The 20,174-nt window shown below is 44.0% G+C and overlaps 2 long non-coding RNA genes across 3 annotated transcripts in view; one reads left to right on the top strand and one right to left on the bottom strand.

Moving 5' to 3' along the window:
- Nucleotides 1-20,174, top strand: part of LOC144584256 (uncharacterized) — a 159,410-nt gene that overhangs the window by 53,486 nt on the left and 85,750 nt on the right. The gene's annotated exons all lie outside the window — the stretch shown is intronic.
- LOC140701889 (uncharacterized) overlaps nucleotides 1-20,174 on the bottom strand; it is a 56,065-nt gene that overhangs the window by 2,469 nt on the left and 33,422 nt on the right. The window contains exons 1-2 of one of the 2 annotated variants that reach the window (XR_012080884.2): nucleotides 6,252-6,505; nucleotides 4,162-4,237 (exon numbers count right to left, since the gene is read on the bottom strand). This is a non-coding gene — a long non-coding RNA (uncharacterized LOC140701889). Of the gene's footprint in view, nucleotides 1-4,161; nucleotides 4,238-6,251; nucleotides 6,506-20,174 lie in introns of those variants that run through there. The other variant, XR_013538381.1, reaches the window with a different exon arrangement.

Genomic DNA, 20,174 nt, shown 5'->3' with positions numbered 1-20,174 from the left:
AAAACAACTTGAATAATGTTCCTCAAATAAAATAAAATTGGAAAGGAATTAATTACGTAGCAGGACTTGGCAATGTTACTTTTCTGGGACTACAACTCCCAGAATGCCTCAGCCAACATGATCAGTATGGCTATGGAAGCTAGAGGGTTCTTAGGGTTGTGGTCCAAAGAGTCACCATGCTAAGGAATTAATAATTTCCAACTACTTATTACCAAGTTCTATTAAATACTCATAGAGGCTCCAATGACTGTGTTTGATGGAGTAAAGGAGGCAGTACTCAGACTTGTTCTGCAACAGTTCCTTCCCCCCCCCCCATGTTTCAAGTCTAGCCCTCTATGCCTTTCTCTTTTGGAGCCACGAAGCTGCCTTACCCCTGGGCAGAGCTTTAGCCTATTGACCTCAATATTGTCCATGCTGACTGGCACAATTTCTCCAGGTATTTCAGGCAAGAATTCCCCCCCCCGCCCTACTTAGAGACACCAGGGATTGACCTGAGATCTTTCAGACACCATAACATGTTCTCCATTGTTGAACGATGGATCCTTATTAGCTAATTTGAATATTTCTATAGGTGAGTTGGCCTATTTCCTTCTCCGAGAAACAGACCCTTTCATGGTTGCTTCACCAAGGAACTGCCTTATATGAGCAGGTGCCTTCTGAGCTTTACAGATACGGTTCCAAATTCAGCATCACTGCTTTAATCTGTTCAGGTGCCAAGGACCAGTCCCGGCAGCTCCACATTTTGTTAGCGCTTCTGTGATGGTCTGAAGGGCAAACGGTTAGACAAGTAACTTTGGCCTGAGGATCTTTGTGTCAAAGGTTAAAGAAACCCACACTCCAAAGTCTCTTAACTGTGTCATCCTGTATGTATTAAAAAAAAAAACCCTGAGATTTCTAGCTTAGATTATTTGGAGAGTTTTAAGTGCCTGTGTTTATTGCAAATTAAACGAATTAGTATCATTTCCTGGCAGCTGCAGTGAGCGACAGCAATTCCATGGTTCCCCCGCCCCTTTCAGCCGCTTATACAGGATGAAGAGAAGAGTGGAGACAGCTTTGTGGTTTAATGGAATAGGATCCGTTTATCATTGTAAGGGCACCTCATTCCATTCTGAGTGCAACATGGCTGCCCCTCCCCCCCTTCCAGTTCATCAGCTATTATTGGTCTATTAACTTATTACACAGGAAGCCAAGCAGAGACAGATGGGAGGTGGCAGTGACTTTGCAAATCACCAGGGAAGAAATCCGTCAGGAACTTATTATTTCTTTCCCTTCCTACCCATTCCCATACTTTCTTAAAAAGCCAAAGTCAAATAGTAGACCATCTACTGATACCAAAATAAACTAAACTCACAAACAAAGAAAGCAGAGCATAACCCAGGAACGGATTTCTTTACCACAAATGCTTCCATCACTACAGATTCCTCAGTCTTGCTCAGATTAGCAATCCATGCTTCTGAATCTAGGAGAGTGAAATATTACAGTAGGTAATCCACAGGCATTTAACAATTTGCTCCCAGCTGTAAAGCCCTGGGAGAAACCCCCAGTGTTCCTTATCAATCTGGTATGTTCAAATGATTTACTTATGCGAGAGATTTCCACAATGTGATGGAAAGGACAACAGGCAGTCCCAATGTATTGTAATAGTTGTACTAGAATAATCTAGGCCATTGCTTTCCTCTTATAGATTATGGTGTTCAAAGGAAGCCAATTGCTGGTGAGATTGGGAGGACTTCAGATAAGTGGCCAGTTACTGAAAGCAAAGCCAAAACCCACCCCCAGTCTGCAGAGAATCCCTCAGAACATTGGCTGCTGTCTTGCTGGCATTGATTGTGAGAAGGTATATATCCAAGTGGCAGCTGCTTTAGACATGAGTAGCAGAGGCTAAGTACAGGTCATTAGTACAGGTTTGACTTAAGCGAGTTGGAACTGGAGACTTTTGTTGGCTTTGTATCAGCCAATGGGTTCATGGGTGGGAAACAGATGGCCCTCAGGAGATGGAACACCTACCGCTGCTCACTACTGGCTAGGACTAGCCAGAATTGTGGGTCAGCATGTCAAGGGTTGAACATTGAAGCAGCGCTGTGCACCTCTTCTATTTCTGGGTCTGCCTGCAGGACAGCTGTTCACTTCTTGCTTTCCCTTTTGGCTGCTGGAACAGACCACCAGGTATGCAGGAAATCTAGAGCTTGGAAAGTTACATTCATGCTACAATGCCTAGAACCTTTGAGCCAGCATCGCCATCCACCAGCCATGTTGGAATGGGGAGGGTGTGTTTCTAGGCATTGTCGTCCCAGCAAGCAACTTTTCTGAGCACTGAGATAATTTCCATGGAAGAAAAAGAAGCACCTGTCTCTTTCCCACTGCTTTCCTAGGATATTCCCCTTCTCAGCATGCTCCTGTAATACATTATCCGGTTACGATTCCTGTCTTTGGACCTGCCTTGGGATTGGTCACCTAATTCTAGCACCAGCTCCCACAGCCTTGGGCCCTCCAGATGTTTTGGACCCCCCCAGCCAGCTGTGCTTTTTAATTATGGAAGTTGGGGTCTGACACATCCGGAAAGCACCAAGTTGGGAAGGGTTTTGCGGAGTTTTAATGAACGGAAACAGTTTTGTGAATGAAGGCCAGTTCACATGGGCATGCTCGTCATTACAGCTGCACGTGGACACTTGTATATGTGAATGTGCCATCACAGGTAATAGTCAGCTACCTGGTCTGCTCTCTTAGCTCTCATATGCTCTGAGACACAACTGCAAGGGACCTTTGAACCATAACACAGATCATGCTGACCAAATCACATTCACATAGAGGTATTCAGTACAAGAAATCTAGTGGAAACACATTAATTAAAAAGTACACAATGACTACACTGGGGAGCAGCAGAGATCATAGTAGAGAAGTGCTGTAGACAATAAGGAAATGACTGCGTGTTTTGTGCTTCAGAAATATTATTAAAGAAAAGAAACTTGAAAGACCATGAGGCTTCTGAGACTGTAAGGTGTCGCAAAGCCGGAATAGATTGTAGATGTGGCTTGGTATTCCAGGTGCTAAAAAGAGTGAAGGACTAAGCAATCTGGGGTGCGGAGGGGCAGAAGTTACCTCTCTTTAATCTGACCTCTCTTGAAGATAAGCTGGGAAGTATTGCAACTCTAGTTGGAGCGAAGCAAAGAAGAGGAAAGTCTTGGGCAGAGATGCCAAGGGAGGGCATGCTAACAAAGTTCTTAGCCCAGAACCAGGCATTCATGAACAGAAGATACAGTAACAGGATTCTTGGATTCTGGGGAGGTAGTGAACGCTGTAAGAATGGTGCCAGTTCAGGAAAGTCTCGGGCCTTTAGAGAATTCACATTAGAGAAAGCCTGCCTGTGAACATCTCTCTCTGTAGGACTTCAGGGTGGCCCATTTAAGTGACTCTTGTCAATATGCTCATATTGTGTCCCCTGTCTCATAGCCAGTCCCAACCTGCTCCTATCCTTGCACATCTGGCTAACCCTTTCTGATGGTCCATGGGGCAGTTGTTGTTGTTGTTGATGTTTAGTCGTGTCCGACTCTTCGTGACCCCATGGACCAGAGCACAGTAGCAAAGGGCAATAGAATGGCTAAGGAAGTACACCTGGCAACTGCTAGGCAATATCAGAAAGTGCTTCACTACAGTCTGAGCTGACAAAAGTAAGACGGAGGTGGTTTTTTCGGTACGATTTCCTACCATAACTAGTTCTCTGCCTGTGAAGTGTTCATGCCTGATGTCTCACAGACGGCACCATTTATTTATGTACTGTATTTATATGTTTGTTTGGTGTCCTGCTCCTGTTAGTGCTCTTACATCCTAAGAGTGAATTCCGGTGAATAGGATGATTAGGAATTATATTTCTACATCATTTTTCATGTCATGCATGATCATTTGATAATGTGACCAGCAAGGGGGTGAAGACTCGAATCATGCAACTTGCTGTCAAGTTGAGCTTAAGTCGTACTGGTGACTCAACTTGAACTCAACTCAAGGTGTTGTTGTTTTTTCCTCCCAGTGACTCAGACTCAGTTCACAACTTGGAATCCACCTACTCCTCACTTTTTCAAGGGGGGGGGGCGGAATCTTGTATATAAGATGCCAAAGACTCCAACTCAGACCAGCAAGGTCTTCTTTTTCTCCTCTGCTGCTTACCTCCTCCTGCTCAGGGACTGTGGCCACTCTAGCAGCCTCCATTCTTCCAAACAGGTTCCCAGTTTTATCAACAGACCTGAGCGAAACACACACAGACACACACAGACACAGACACAGACACAGACAGACAGACAAACAGACACACAGACACACACACACACACACACACACACACACACACACGGTAAGGTTATAGCAGAAGCAAGGTTTTGCAAAGACATTGTACAGCTTGGTGATGATTTTCACACCACCTCAAACATCTTTTTGTTTTTCAAAATATTTAAATTTTATTGATAAATGTACAGCATTGAGAACAGTTGTTTGAGAGCCATTTCACTACAAATAGAAGTAAGCAGCCAGCATTGACTTCCTGGAATTCAGCTTCAACCTGGGTTGCTGATTGTGGTGAAAAGCCACCCTGTGTTTATGAACAGTGGTGTCACAGGATTCGTGGGGGAGGGTGAATATTCTCCAGAGCTATTTTAAGAGATGGATTCTGGCAGGGATTGGTGGCGGCTTGGCTATTGCCATCCCACTTCCAAAGATCTTGTTTTGTAAGCTGTGATTCAACAGAAAGGGGTTTAAACATCCCATACTTTGGGTGCCCAAATCTGGAGGAAACTGCCCACATGCTCCTATTTTTATATAGCCAAGGTAACGGAGAAGTCCTCATTGAACCCTTTGTCAGGCAGCACCCATAAAGACCTTGTTTGCCATCCATTGCATTCAGAGAGAGACACTGCTTTTAATAGTAGTAGTTATAGAAATAATAGTAATAGTAACAGTAATTGCAATACCCAATAGTCCTCCCTTTGCATCTGAAAAAGCAGATCGCATGCAAAAACAGATGCCAAATAAAACATCTCTTGCAGTATCAGAAGATTCTTTGCTGTTTTTGCTGTTGTAGACTAACAGGGCTAACTCTTCAGAAGTGCCATAATAATAATTCCAGGTCATGTGAGAGCCGGTTCCCCTCCATTGTCCTTTTAAAAAGGAATCATTGCCCTTTTAAAGTGCCTTTTCTTGGGGATGACATAGGAAGCCACTCTGCTCACTAATGAGATCGGGGCTTTCTCTGGCAGCTTAAAAAAAGGAGGAGGGGAAAACACCCAGCTCTGTGAACAGAACCACTACCCCGACCTGTCTGGCCTTCTATCATGCCTCCACCTAAACTCCCAGGCTTGGTGCCCTCAGCCTATGTGCTGTGACCTGGCCTTGCTGTTTATGTTTCCCCGTTTGCTGATTTCCCCCCAGAGATCCAGGAACACAGAACTACCAACAAGAGAAGAATTGGGTCAAAGTATTTCTAAAAAGATATCAAGTGGACCAGGCACGAACCTGTGTACTCTTATTTTGGCATGGGCTTGGTTTGTGGGTCAACACACGTCAGAAAGCAAAAGAATCTCCCTAAATACCTATTTATGGTGAGGAATCTCCATAAACACCCATGTCAAGAGAGAACACTAAAGAACTACTAGCTTTTCCTACGCAGCAGGCATCAGGGAAGTGGGTCTCAAGGTACATGACCTGACTCCTGCATAGATCTGAATTCTCAACACCATGACCATCATTACGCAGAGCAAAGCAATTCATTGCTTCTGCCTGGAGATGCTGGGGAGCAGAGGCAACTCCCAGGCTGTTCCTCCTGAGCTCCGTAACCAAAACTACGTATGCTGTATAATCAGTCCCTGGCTCCCTAAACTAGCTTGCTGTTTCAGATGCAGCAGAGGATGGTGTCCCACCTCTAGCGTAGAGGTGAAACTCTACTGCCAGCCCTGTTAGCTTCTCTGCATGGAACAGAGAGGGACCACCATCTTGGGTAGACCCTGCCTAGCATTCCTGCATCAATCTGTTGGTTGGCTTTATATCTCGAGGTCCCTGGGGGAAAACATGTCCTGATTAGTCTGTTTAGGGTGGCAGAGCTAAAGAGGAAGCACACACCATCTATGATGTTCAACACCAATCCAAGTGAGACCTCTGGTCTAGAAGCCCCTTTTAGCCTGTGACAGAGTAGGAACTCTGGACCAGACCTCAGAGATCACTGTTTCTTTTCTGACTTGAAAAACCCACCACGGAATCCAGCTGCTTACCAGAAATACTTCTATATGCTCCTTTTAAAATCTGTTGCTGAAGCCACAGAACCCATCCGCTGACTTCTTAGGTGACCACAGAGCCACAACAATGGACGGGAGCTCAGCATCCCAAACTATTCCAGGATTTCAGAGCTAGTCCTGCCTGGAACAACACCCACAGCAAAATAATTCCTCCCACAAATGGGACAGAATTATCCCACAGAGTGGTTTTGGATATTGTGTGCTACCAATGTCTGCCTGTCTGAAAGAAATAGCATTTGGTGAACCAACATTTGGCCGGGGGGGCGGGGGGCGGCGGCAGTTCATTTCCTGACTTGTCATCGCTGGGGGAAGTTGGGGGTACAACATTTATATTCTGTTACACTTGTTTCCTTGCAGCACTATGTGAATCCCAGGTGTTCTTGGACTACAACTCCCAGAAACCCCAGCCAGCACAGCTAGTGGTGAAGGCTTCTGGGAGCTGCAGTCCAAGAACACCTAGGATACCCAAGGTTGGGAAACACTGATCTTTGCAAACATCTTGCCATTGCTTTTTTTTATTTGTTATATCCCGCTTTTCATCCACTAAACTTAAAGCAGCATTCCCCAGGTGTAGTAGTAGAGGTCTCCCATCTGAGCCATAGGCAGCAAGCCAAAGCACATGTCCTAAAACCATATCCTTAGATTAGGGATGGTTGAATCTGTCAAGTAGTTTTTGCTTATTTCTCATTTTTCCAGTTTTAAATTTGGTTTGCCCCAAACTGCCATGTGTGTTTTTTTAAGCTTGCATTAACATTTATACATATTTTCATTTGCAATTCTACCTAGTTAATACGCTTTAAAAAGTTATAAGTAAATACTCTTTTTTATGCAAGCAATGCTCATAACATAAATTGTAAACATCATTTCTACCAGTATATGTATATATGGTACACCAGAATATCACCAGTGATTTATATACTGGATAAGAAATCTGGTAACTAGTGCCAAGATTTTTATGTGAACATAATTTTCACTGTTATTAATTCTGTGTTCAGAGTTACTCTTGCTTCACTGTCTGCAACCCATCTCCAATGTAGGTACTGTATACAGTATATCACAGAAGTGAGTACACCCCCTCACATTTCATATATATATCTTTTCATGTGACAACACTGAAGAAATGACACTTGGTTACAATGTAAAGCAGTGAGTATACAGCTAGTATAACAATGTAAACGTGCTGTCCCCTCAAAATAATGCAACACACAGCCATTAATGTCTGAACCATTGGCAACAAAACTGAGTACACCCCTAAGTGACAATGTCCAAATTTGGCCCAAGTAGCCATTTTTCCTCCCTGATGTCATGAGACCCTTTAGTATCACAAGTCTCAGGTGTTAAGGGGGAGCAGGTGTTATCACTCTCACTCTGTCAGACTGGTCACTGGAAGTTCCACACGGCACCTCATGGTAATGAACTATCTGAGGATCTCAAAAAAATGAAATGTTGCTCTACATAAAGATGACCTAGGCTATAAGAAGATTGCCCAAACCCTGAAACTGCGCTGCAGCACGGTGGCCAAGACCATACTGTGGTTTAACAGGACAGGTTCCACTCAGAACAGGCCTCACCATGGTCGACCAAAGAAGTTGAGAGCCTGTGCTCAGTGCTCAGTGCTCTGCGTCATATCCAGAGGTTGGCTTTGGGAAATTGACATCTGAGTGCTGCCAGCATTGCTGAAGAGGTTGAAGGTGTGGAGGGGTCAGCCTGTCAGTGCTCCGACCATATGCCTCACACTGCATCAAATTGGTCTCCAGGGCTGTCGTCCCAGAAGGAAGCCTCTTCTAAAGATGATGCACAAGAAAGCCTGCATACAGTTTGCTGCAGACAAACAGACTAAGGACATGGATTGTGGTCCGATGAGACCAACCTAAACTTATTTGGTTCAGATGGTGTCAAGCATGTGCGGTGGCAACCTGCTGAGGAGTACAAAGACAAGTGTGTTGTGCCTACAGTCAAGCATGGTGGTGGGAGTGTCATGCTCTGGGGCTGCATGAGTGCTCCCGGCACTGGGGAGCTACAGTTCATAGAGGGAACCGTGAATGGCAACATGTACAGGGCAGTATTGCAACATGATAACAACCCCAAACACACCTCCAAAATGACCACTGCCTTGCTAAAGAAGCTGACGGTAAAGGTGATGGACTGGCCAAGCATGTCTCCAGACCTAAACCCTATTGAGCATCTGTGGGTCATCCTGAAATGGAAGGTGGAGGTGCACAAGGTCTCTAACATCCACCAGCTCTGTGACGTCATCATGGAAGAGTGGAAGAGGACTCCAGTGGCAACCTGTGAAGCTCTGGTGACTCTATGCCCAAAAGGGTTAAAGCAGTGCTGGAAAATAATGGTGGCCACACAAAATATTGACATTTTGTGCCCAATTTGGACATTGTCACTTAGGGGTGTACTCACTTTTGTTGCCAGCGGTTTAGACATTAATAGCTCTGTGTTGCGTTATTTTGAAAGGACAATACATTTGCACTGTTATACAAGCTGTATACACACCGCTTTACATTATAGCCAAGTGTCATTTCTCCAGTGTTGTCATATGAAAAGATATACTAAAATATTTATGAAATGTGAGGGGGTGTACTCACTTCTGTGATATACTGTATATAGCTAAAATCTCTCTATAGAGCTAGTCCTGCCTGATTTCACAGACTACTTACAGTGGTGCCTCACTTAGCGATGTTAGTTCGTTCCGGAAAAAACATTGCTAAGTGATTTAATCGCTAAGCGATATTAAAAAGCCCATAGGAACGTATTAAACACGTTTAATACGTTCCCATGGGCTAAAAACTTACCTTAAAGTGAAATTCCTCCATAGCGGTGGCCATTTTGGGTGCCTCTAAAGCGAGGCAAAAGAGCGGTGGCCATTTTGTTTTTCCAGCGGCCATTTTGGAACCGCCGATCAGCTGTTTTAAAAAGTTCGCTTTGCCATGATCATTTCCCCGCGATCATTGCAAAGCGAATTTTAGCCATAGGGGACATCGCTAAGCGATCGCTCCAGAGATGGCCAAAAGTCCATCACAAAGTGATTTCATCGCTTAACGGAGTGATCGCTAAGCGAGGCACCACTGTACTCAGATACATATAATGATATACAGTATCTCTGTATCTACAAAAGCTCATGCTGTAAGCAGTTTGGGCATCTGAAATGTGCCACATGAATCTTTGCTACTGAAATTCATTCTTGCATGCACTTTCCCTTGATAAATGATTTTTCAAAAATAGAGATCCTTTGATCTGAGAATTGCACTGCAAAATTTGGGGATGTGTGAATTCCACAGGATGACTAAGTTTTGGTTTCTGTAGTAATTTGAAAGTGCTGCATTACTGAAATGTGAACTGAATGAATTTCTCATCCATCTCTAGCAGGGCCTGTGTATACTTATTAACTTTGAGAAAGTGCCCTATTCTATGTTATGAACTCTTAGTCCTGTTATATGGCATGAAATCACAGACAGTAACATGGGCCAGAGTAATGTGGATTTTATTTCAGGGTGCTGAGAATTTGGTGGATTGAGAGGATGCTCAAGAAATTGTAAAACACACAAAATGCGGAAAGCTAGCTGGTCTTATAATGAGAAACAAAAAGTACAGATTATTACAGCTGAGCAGTAAAAGGGGAAAGAAGGGCAGGATGTATTGACTGAACAACCTGGCAGACTGACTGGGATGTGACACAGCATGGTCCACAAATGTCACAAAGTGGGCACGATCTCTTCCAACCTCTTGCAGAAGCATGAGAAGAAATTCATTACTAGCACTTTGAGTTATTTTCAGATTAGAAGTCTGTACAACACAAACTGAAAACAAAGCAAATTTCTTTCCATATGGTGAAACTTTTTTTAAAATGCAATTGTGCACCTTCACAGATTAAAATTGCACAGTTGGGGTTTTTTAAGTCTTTTGTATTGATCTTCTACCTATAATCTATTTGAAAATTTAAATAAAATTATCTCCACACTGGCTAATCTACATCAACTAGGGGAAACAGTAGGGCATCTGCAAACAAATATCCTTCATAGTGTAGGGATGAGGACCATGGACCACACTAGAAATGTTACTATGCCAGAAGGCTGTTCTACAGAATATGTATTAGTCAACATAGAATTTGAACCTAAAGTCTTTATTAACATTATATCCAAGGCTTGCAGCTAATGAAAATCTGTTTCCATACATACCTTGTGAACAGTCTCTACCGTGTATCTAGAAATGGATGATCTTAAAATGCAAAGATGGGCCATATTCACAAACAAGCTTTCCAGCGGTGTGTCTGGTTGTTAACATGAATGCAGTCTCTCTCTCTGTGTGTGCATGCATGTGTGTGTCTGTGTGTGTCAGAGTTGGGTGGGGAAAAGGCAAATGAAAGATGTGTCTGCGCCTTCTTCCATGCCAAGATTTCCCTGTCTATCGGGTTTCTTCAGTTTTTTGTCCCCAGCTAGGGAGAAATATGTTGGGCAGAATCCAGGAGCACAGGAAAGGTTAAGTAGCATCTCTTTCTCTTTCCCCATCCATTGTCCTTTACAAACATCATCCCAGCTTCCCTCAACTGGTGTTACAAGAGAAGCACAGAATCACAGAACTGCAGCATGGAAAGGGACTCTATTGTATCATCAAGGCTAATCTCCTGCCAAAGCAGGAAATCTGCAGCTAAAGCCTCACTGACAGGTGTCCATTGAGACAGGAACTGTACCTGCCCCGTGTAAAAAGAGCCCAGTTCGCCCAAATGGCCCTTCAGAAACAGAGAGGCAGGGAGGCAGGTACAATTCCCAGGGCACCTCCCCCTGCCCACTACTAGTTCCTTTGCACAGGCAGGGGAAATATACAGCCTGTGGTTGCTCGTTGGATAATAGGAGTAAAGAAAAATTTGCCCTAGTATTCAAGGTCAATGAGATCCTAGGACGTCGGGAGCTTGGTCCTGCTGCCAGGACTATCAGGTTTCCAGAACACATGGGAATCAATGAGCCTGGGTTGCAGAAATTACCTTTTTTGGACAACAGTTGTCTAACCAGGATGGCCACTAGGCATGTTGGACAGGGGATTCTGGGAGTTGTAATCCAAAAAGTAGCTTTTCCAGAGCTGTGACTGGCCCTCTGGTTTCCAGAGTGCGTAGAAGTGATGGGAGATCACAGGGATAGTGTCTCAAAGGCACTTGTCACTCCAGCATAATTAATATATATACTTGTGATATAAATGTCAATCAGGCATCCAGAAGAGTAAGGGGCTTTCTCTAAGGAATCCCACCTACCCCCCCCCCAAAAAAAAGCTAAGAGATGCCAATCAGTCCTCTGCAGAAGTTGGCTGAAGTGTGGAGAGGAGTGCAGAGAGAAAACAGATATAAGCAGTTGAGGTCAGACAAGAATTGACAATTCCATCAGTGCTTCCAGGAATGTAAAAGGGTTACACAGATTTCCTCTTGCAGAAGGACTGTGGCATGGCCAACATTTCCAAAGTTCAAGCCCTGAAACCTCCAGGTAGGGCTGAGAAGGACTTCTGGCTGAAACTCAGGAGGGCCAAGGCTCATCCATGTTGACAATAAAGAGCCAGATGGACCTGTGGCCTAGCTTGGGAGATGGCGTCTTACTAAGTTCCCATTCACAAAGCAGAGTTAAGGATGACACAAACAGGCTGGTATCCGTAAGCCACTCACCCTGCAAAGGACCCTAAGGATATGGTCCCATGGTCCCATGATTAGCTCGACCTGTGGATCCCTCTGCTTTTCTGGCATGCTGAGAAAGGGAAGGTGGGCTCCTCTGGCTGACATAGGAGTCCTGTGGAATGCACGGGCAAGTCCAGGCGGTGTGGAGGATGAGGACATAGAGTATTGTCAAAATGTGAGAGTGGGCAAAGTGCGGCCTTCCAGATGCTGTTGAGTTTCAACTCCCGGCAGCCCTTGCCACAGTCGCCAATGGTGAGGAAGGTTGGGCACTGCAGTTTAACAGCATCCGATGGGCTGCCCTTTGCCTCGCCCCTCCTAGTGGAAGGTTGTGCGCAGAGCCTTAGGAAGACCTCTTCTTGCAAGCCTTGGCTCCTTTTGGCCACTGGCCGTTCCTCTTCTCTGTTCTGTGCAGCACTCTCCCCTTTGACTACACTTCATTCCTTGGTCTAAACTTTAGCCCTTCTAAGCCTCATCCTGGCTTCCCCAGCTGACAGGAGCTCTGAAAAGGTCCCATCTCGCTCCTCTCCTCCAACAACTGCACTGCTTTGGGGGCTGGATGCAAAATCCCAGCAAACACCTCTGGGGTGGGGCGGGGGTGTTCCTCTGTTTCCTGGACTTCACTTTCAGACCCTGATTCTGCCTTGGAGACTGGCGTTGTTGTCCTTTCTCTAGTTTGACTAGTTCTCTCACTTACCAATTCCTCCCTAACTTCTAAGTGAGCAATTAAAGCAATTTGCCCTGAGATACCATCAAACTCCAGTGTTCTTTTCTTGGAAGCCCCCCTCCCCGCACCCCCCACTGCTTTGGGGAGAGGGAAGGACATTGTGTCACTTATTAACTCCGCAGGGTAGAGAGAGCTGAACCGGGTCTCCTCAAATTGTCTCAAGTGCCTTGGCAGTCCAAAATTGAGCCGGCCACGGCAGGGTGGGGGCAAAATTGAATTTACTTTTCAGTGTTAACTAAAGGATGTCGGCGCTCTCTTCGCTGCCCTGTCTACCTTGCTAATGCTTGTGCAAATGTCATGCTGTTAATGAAATAGCTGATTTAAACAAAGCTAGAGTATTTTTAGCACAATAACAAAAACCATTCGTGATCTCTAATTATGCAAACTGTGAGCAAGAAGATGCTAGTCTTGCATTAGCTAGGGGCTTGACTCCAATTCTAATTTGCTCCTTTTTTTTCTGCAGCAGAAAGCATTTCTTTTTGTAGTTTTATCGCTTTGGTCTGGCTCGGAGCCTTAGGCAAATAACAGTCTAGGTCACCAGAGGGGTAGTTCTGCTGAGGCGGTACACTGCAGTTAGGTAGTGCAGTGGGATAATGCATTGTAATGTCAATTACCGTGATTTGCTGCTCTGTGATTCACAGATATGATTGCATCTAATTTCAGGAATAAGTGGAGCCGTCTGCTCTTTTGTATTCATTCAGAAGCCGTTCAGTGGCATTCAAATGACGGGTGCCTTTGCCACCTTAAAAACATTCAGAGGAGTCACCCAGTGTCATAGCAGGACATTTCTCCAGTGGGCCTCCCTCCTGTGAGTCCCCTTTTGGTCCTTCCGGTGTAAACAACAGCCCCATAATCCACTTATGGGGAAGGAACCTGCCAGACAGCACCTCCTATTATTCTTGGCAAAGTGCCCTGTTCTGAGATGGCCGGCCCCAGAGTCTCACTCCCTCAGGCAGCCAGTTCCCAAGCTGGTTTGTGGAAGCGCCTCACAAGCCAGCTCTGCAGTCTCGGAGAGGTGGCTGCTTCCACACATCGCCAAAGGACACTTTTGGTTTCCAACTGAGTTTGAGAAAGTTGATGTGAAATCTATGATAATAACATTAAAACATTTTTAATGATGGTGTTATAAGAAACACTGTGTAGAAAGATACGTTACGTGTGTGATCAAATTGGACTCTTCTAGTTTTTAAAACAACAGCTGTGAAAAAAAGAAAGGGTGTTTTGTGTCCGTGGAGAGGCTGATGGGTAGTTTGGCCCCCTAAGACTAACAAGCGAGACTCTGCAACATTTCCTGCCCAATTCATCCAAGAGATGACCCTAACCCACACCCACCTCGTTCTATTTCATTTTTTGAATAAGGATGAGATGCGATTGAAAAGTAGGACTCTAGACCCATGTGTGACTATCACCGGGGCAATTTTGAGACATGCTAACCCTATTCTATCAGCCCAAATTCAAGGAACTACATAGCATGGCCAAAACAAAAAATAAATGTTATCCTAACAAATATATTCAAAACTGAAACCACCACCCCTCCTCTCATCTTCTACATTTTAAAACAAACAGAAACCTAACAGGGTGTTGTAATAACAGAGTCCCTGTGTTGTTAGGGCAGACAAGATGATCCTTGAGGATTGCAGGGAGAACTATCATCTAATTAAAGATGCTTGTGGAATTTGTTCTTTCCAAAATCTTACCTAAAATTGTACCCCTTTCTATTCCTCTTGTGGAGCACAGATTTCAATCCATAACCTGCAGGAGAAGCTTCCTTTATAGCTTTCCCTTCCCACCCAGTTTTACAAGCTCCCCAGGGCAGATGTTAACGTGGGGATGAGGTATATCCTGCTACCCAACAATCCTGTCTTGCTGGTTATTTTGGCAATCGTGCGAGGCAGCCATTTCCACTTTACATGATCATCTCTTTCATTTTGAATGATCTCCTGTGGCTGTTCATTTGCTGTTCCTTGGCCATTTTTTAAGCCTGCACTCTAAAAATAGGTATATCCTAAGCAGACAGCAGTGGTATTATGGAGCCAGGAGCTGGAGGAACAAAATTCTGGGACTTTCAAGCTAAGCAATGAGGTAGTCTACAACAGAGGTAGGGAAAAGCTTCTTTTTTGAGACTGCCTACGAGATGTTCTGGGAGTTGTAGTTTAAAAAGGTAACTTTTGCAAGCTTTCCTAATTGTACTGCAATATATTGGCAGGGCGCTTCCTCTTGGATGAGAATTAAGACCTATTAGCTTTATAAAGAGCCATCTCTGGGTGGAGATGCCACCTGTCACTCTGAGCCAAAGCCTCAAGGAATTGTCATAAATCATATCCACACAAAGCAACGAAACTGTGATAAATAGAAACCTTTATGTATTCCTCCATGCACAATCTCATTTTTTTGGCTTGAGAAAAACACTTCCAAGCTTTCTTTCTTTCTTTCTTTCTTTCTTTCTTTCTTTCTTTCTTTCTTTCTTTCTCTCTCTCTCTCTCTCTCTCTCTCTCTCTCTCTCAAACTGTTGCTAGAATGTAAGCTAACTGCACAATTTCTGGAGATGCTTAACCTAATGTATACGTACTCATACTTCATGGACATTTCTTTGTAACCTGTTTCCAGACTCACTTTTTTTGTTGCTTTGTAGATCCTGACCCTACATTTAAACAGAAGTAAACCACCCAATAAGTTCAGGAAGACTTCCTTGTTTCTGTTTCTAGCATAGTAACTATTTTGAAAAAAATAAAATAATATAAAAGCCTTCATCCTTCTCATCACATAGGAAATGCTGTCTCCCTCTGCACATCTAAAAATCCCACTTTCATGGATATTAAATTGAATAATTTGTTGCCTGAATCATTATGGGATGGCGGCAGAGTCCTTCATCATGTCAGCTTCAAACATTTGGGTGTTTCTTGTCAAACAAGTTTAATTTTGACACAGATTTCTTGCATTTTTGCTGACTTGGTGACCACAGCCATTTCTTACAGGCTCCTTCATATCCTTAAGACTTGGAAAAGACTTAGAAAAGATTTGTTGTGGGACCTGAAGAGGAAAGGAGGCCAGGCCAGGAGTAAAGGATGGATCTAATTTTCTCCACGTAACTTCAAGGGTTACAGAAGAAGTAAAATGGTTTTAAGCTGAAACCTCTGCATGTCTCTTTTCCTGAAAGCCTCTTTGTATTAAGTCGCAATGAATCAGTTTGTCTGTGTATCTGGCCTCTACCTGCAGTCAGCTTTGCAATATGGCAGCAAAATCACGTTTAATAACTTGTGGTTGACTGCCATGAACATTTAATTTGATGCTGAACATGCTTCCTGAAAAAGAAAGTAAAATATGTTTTTAGGAATTGCTGTACATACATTTTTGGAAAGCCAAGAGCAGCCCAGGAGCCCAGGGGTGTTCATGTGTGTGCATGTGTGTTTACAGAAATTTCACACACACATACACACAAAGCAGTTGTGTGTGTGCAAGTGTGTGTAAAATTTCCATCCGGCTGCTCTTAGCTTCCTGAGAGGAGAAGCAATTCTTTCCGCCAAGGTTAGAGCTGGTATACCATTTCCCACAATTATTGGGGTTGATGACTTTGAGCCAGTGGTTCTAAAGTGATTCTTCTGTAACTGGGGAAGATTAGAGGATAGATGATTATGTGCCCCCAATCACCCTAGCCCCACCCCCCAAATGCTTCTGGAAGATCAGCCAGGACAGCTGAAGTGAAGTGAAATTTTTCCGGCTTCCTTCCCCCTCCTGTACGGCATCTTTTCGCTTTCATTCAGCTGACTGGAACTCCCTCTTGTGTCAGTTCCAAAGCATTTCGGTCCTTGTGGTGTCCTGTAGGGATTTCAGCAAAAACCCACAACTTCACATGCTTGCCATGTGTGCTGGCGACAGCCGTCTCTGCCCCAAGATTCAGACAGTTTAATTTGTCGCTCATGAAGCAGATGTGTTGGAGCAGAGAGAGAGAGAAAGAGAGAGAGTGGAGATTGAGGGAAGAAAACAGCCCACAACAATCACCATGGCAGCTGACCACACTGTTTTCTCTCACTGAGGAGCTGTGAGATGATGAAGCAGGCAAACACCTTCATTATGACCAAGGGTGAACCAGGCCCAGTCTGAAATGTTGTGGACCACAAGGAACTGACCTCCAGTATTTTGTTTTCTTTTCTTCATCTGTTTTAATGATGACTGATCTCTGTTCCATTCTGAATCAACCACACCAGTTCAAACATGGGTTATCTCTAAGAAAATGAGGCAAAACCAAAAGTAAAAGAAAAAAATAAAGAAGGTTAAAAACGTTGTGGCACCTTAAAAACTAACGGCTATCTTTTAATGTGAGCTTTCGTGAACAAGTCAACGTCTTCAGACCAAACAACTGGTCTGAAGAAGTGTACTTGTCTATGAAAGCTCACATTAAAAGATAACAGCTTGTCTTTAAGGTGCCACAACATTTCTACCTTCTTTATTACTACTATTGTTACTATTACTATTAATATTACTATTGTTGTTGTTGTTGTTGTTATTTTGTTTTGCCTGATATGCTAGCACAGGCTAACACAGCTATCTCTTCTAAAACTTTCTCTGAGAGAAGACAATCTTCACTCCTAACCCCAGTGTTCTCCTGAAGGGCCAGAAGTTTATATAATGATTTATGTAAACTATTTTTATCCTGTCTTTCTTCTCAGAAAAGAACCCAAGGCGGCTAAGATCAATCCAGGCAAAATCAATCCTTGTACTGGTCGAACAATGCCTTGGGCTCCCCATCATATCCTTCCCAGTTTCGAAATGTTAACCGTGGCATGTGGGTGCAGGGTGGGGAAATAAGCTCCCATGCTGGTGCTGTAACACATGAAAGGACGCTTAATTTGATGCTATTGCTCTTTGATCTCAGTCTTGCTGGGGAAAATTCATTGTTAAAAATGAGAATCTATGTAGTTTTTATTTTTAATAACTTGACCAATGCTGTTACCGTGTTTCCCCGAAAATAAGCCACGGTCTTATATGAATTTTTGCTCCCTCCCCCCCCCAAAAAGCATTAGGGCTTATTTTCAGTGGATGTTTTTCCCCCATGTACAACAATCTACATGTATTCAAATACAGTCATGTCATCTTCTTCTGGTTGCTGCACAATGGCGGAGGGCAGGGTTTCACTCAACGAGGGCTTATTTTGAGGGTAGGGCTTATATTACGAACATCCTGAAAACTCATACTAGGGCTTATTTTCAGGTTAGGTCTTATTTTCGGGGAAACAGGGTAGAAATGCTTCTAGAATTGACATCAGCATAGACTAGATCAGGACACGTTTGCATGTCCTTTGTGAGTCAGAAAGCACGTGAGCATCATAATACTTCTATCGAAATACAAAATCCTGTGATCACAATCACACCTCCCTTATTTCTACGTTACTCTTCGCTGTTGAAGGAGCCAGTTTAATGTCTCAAATGGCACCGGGGAGGGGAGTTTCAGCAATGTCCCAAGCTCAGGACCACCACCACCCCAATAAAGAAAAGTTGTTACTGGAAGTGGATGTCTGGCTGATTTTGTAGGGGGGATTTGCCCCCTCTTTTTTTGGCCATATCAAGTCTGCCTGGGTGTTCGGGACCAGTATTTGACACCAGCCCCACCAAAGTTATAAATCAACCTTCCCTGCTGGATCACACCCAGGGACGGTGCATTTAGTATCCCTTTGCATGTGGTGAACCCAGCAAGTACAAGGACCCAACAAGAAATGCCAGCACAGGAGCCCACCTTGGGCTCTAGAGAGGAGCATTTCCCCCCCCCCCTTTACCCTCAGTATAAAAATGGTATGTTTCTCACTTTTCCTCCGGAGGACAAAAGAGCTCAGAACTGCACAATAACAACAATTCTAATTGTATGCTCTCAAGTTAGGTCTGACTTAAAACAATCCTTTTCTGGTGTTCCTAGGTAGGGAGTACTCAGAGGTGATTTTACCATTCCCTACTTCTGGGGGCATGCTAGGGCTGTGCAGCTTGCCTAAGGCCACCCAGGCTGGGTCTTCTGGAAGATCAGCTTCTGGGGAATGAAACTTCCAACCAACATCCTTCAAGGACAGTCCTACCATTAAGCAGAGTGAGGCAGTTGCCTCTAACAGCAGATTTGGGCTGTCATGAAAAGGCAGGGCATAGTTAACTATTTAATTTATTAGCTGATTCATATTCATTTATGCTTATTACTATATTTTACCACCAAGGAGAAGGGGCATTTTCTGGCTACACGCAGCTACTATGCAGCTTTATTTAGATGGGGGCAAGGTGACTTTTTGTTGTCTTGATCAAGCATCAAAGAACCTCGGGTAGGCCCCTGACCCCTCTTCGGATGGCCAAACCCTTGGGACATGTGCATATGTCTTCTAATCTACACGCGAAACATTGAACTTATGTTCTGTTCTTACAGAAATGCTGCTCCATGTTCAGGAAAATTATTGGGAAACAATTAAATGCCTGGCCATTTTCACGCAAAGTTACTGGTGAGACAGCAAGGACCAGAAATATTTTCTGTCAGCTGGTAGCACACAACAAGCCTGCTTTTCTGTGTCGTTAGCAGCAGAGATCACAAGCTGTTTTCGTTAAACATTTTTAAGAGGGAAGCCAAAGCTATTTCAAATCAATAAATAAGGAGGAGAGCCCAAAGGCTTTGCTGTTGTGCATCAACATCTGGACAGAGACGGAGCAACAGGCATCTGCTTCACCTGGTCTGGTCACAGCCTTCTTCACTACACTGAAATGGCCTGTCATTTGTATTTAAATTCTAGAAATCATCTTAGATTTGCATTATGGATACACATACTTCCTTATGCTGATCTGTATTGCCTTTCACACAACCCTTTTTAGCAATCCACCTTTTCTTTTTTGTAAACCATCCACCAGCTACACTGGTCCCAATCCCATCCCTTCCGTTGCGTTGGAGCTCTGCGGAATGGTTGCCACTGGCATTTGTAGGCCCTTGATTGTTCTCTCATCATTCTGGAATTCTGGGATGTCTAGAGTTGACATCTTATTATGATGGTCTGTCCTGTCCTTCGTGGTGCAGTAGCAAATATCAGGCCTTTGGCTGGCCTCTCCTGAGCGCCGGGGACAACCGCCGTGCACAGCCCATAGCTAGCAGAGCTTCTCAAAGAAAATATACGTTAATTAGAAGGGCTTCAGAGAGTAAATTATGAGTGTTCCCAACATTCTCTAAACACACGCTTAGTGGTTCCAGATGCCCTGGACTTGGGTTCAAAGCTTAAATCAAAAATAACTGTTGAGTTACTCTATCACTGTGTATGATACCTTCCTTCAACATGTCTGACAGAGTTCTGGTCTACTTTTCTACCCACATGGCAGTAGCTGCCTGAGAAAAGCAATGGCCAGGTTTGCCAGGGGCAATGGAGTTCTGTTTCAGTACTTCCATCCTTTCAACACATAAGCCAAAAACTTAAATATTCTGTGAACTTTGAAATATTCATCATTTGGAAGCAGTGCATGCTGGGAGATATGCTCTGACAGGACAAGATGACAAGAACAAG

Source organism: Pogona vitticeps, chromosome 1, assembly GCF_051106095.1.
Source record: "Pogona vitticeps strain Pit_001003342236 chromosome 1, PviZW2.1, whole genome shotgun sequence".
In the NCBI taxonomy this organism is placed as follows: Eukaryota; Metazoa; Chordata; class Lepidosauria; order Squamata; family Agamidae; genus Pogona; species Pogona vitticeps.
This window is presented reverse-complemented; position numbering and strand designations above follow the sequence as displayed.